We start from the raw sequence: 1,258 nt of genomic DNA on the forward strand, positions 1-1,258 counted from the left end.
AGAATGTGTTTTATAACTCACTGTCAGAATTCTGTTTATAAATATCTAAAATCATAAATATATTTAAGCATATATATGCATAAAACAAGATTGTATAAAGTTGTATAGCATTCTTTGTTATATATAATTATATAACCATGTCTTATGTAAAATAAAATTTATATAAAATTAATTCCAATAAGGTCCAGATAATAATAATATTTAAGCCGTTGGCTGCTGAGAAAAGCCATCTTTGCATTGTTTCCTAGTTGGTGCTCCGCGCTCCGCTCGATGCAGCCGCCTTCGCTGCCCACCGCTGCCGCCTCCTCCTCCTCCTCCTCCAATGCATACTCCCGCAGGTCTCTCTCCAGAGTCCTCGAACTCGACTCCTTTTCTCCTTCGTTGCATCGGACCACCGGCGTGCCCCACCATGTCAGATTCGGCAGTGGACACCAGCTCTGAGATCGCCACCAAGGACCTGAAGGAGAAGGAAGTTGTGGAGGAGGCAGAGAATGGAAGAGATGCATGCACCTGCCAATGGGAATGCTAATGAGGAAAATGGGGAGCAGGAGGCTGACAATGAGGTAGATGAAGAAGAGGAAGAAGGTGGGGAGAAGAGGAGGAGGAGGAAGAAGGTGACAGTGAGGAAGAGGATGAAGAGGAAGATGAGGAAGCTGAGGCTCCCACAGGCAAGCGGGTAGCCGAGGATGGTGAGGATAACACCAAGGAGCAGAAGACTGACGAGGATGACTAGACAGCAAAAGGAAAAGCTAACCTTACACACTGTGACCTAGTCACCCTCCACTTCCCGGCTCAGGATTTAAACGTGGTCACCTTCGAGTAGACAAGCAGGCCCCGCCCACAGCGGGGCAGTGCCACCCACAGATGACACGCGCTCTCCACCACCCCACAAATACCGCAACGTGAATTGGCAACATGGGAGGGAAAAAGAACCAGAACTTCCCAGGCCCTGCTTTTTTTTTTTTTCTTAAAAATACTTTAAAAGAAAAATTTGTTTGTATTTTTTATTTACATTTTATATTTTTGTACGTATTGTTAGGGGTTGGAGCGTTTTCTGTCCTACTTCAGACTTTCCTTGTGCTGTGACGATGCTCATTATAATCTCAAAGGAGAAAAAAAACTTGTAAAAAAACCAAAAACAACAACAACAAAAAACAATCTTATTCCGAGCATTCAGTAACTTTTTTTTGTGTATGTACCTAGCTGTACTATAAGTAGTGGTTTGTATGAGATGGTTAAAAAGGCCAAAGATAAAAAG

General features: G+C 43.3%; 1 pseudogene; it reads left to right on the plus strand.

Annotated features, from left to right (window-relative positions):
- Positions 1-409: 409 nt before the first annotated feature.
- LOC116092161 lies at positions 410-733 on the plus strand (annotated as a pseudogene).
- Positions 734-1,258: the final 525 nt, after the last annotated feature.

Source organism: Mastomys coucha, chromosome X, assembly GCF_008632895.1.
Source record: "Mastomys coucha isolate ucsf_1 chromosome X, UCSF_Mcou_1, whole genome shotgun sequence".
Classification (NCBI taxonomy): Eukaryota; Metazoa; Chordata; class Mammalia; order Rodentia; family Muridae; genus Mastomys; species Mastomys coucha.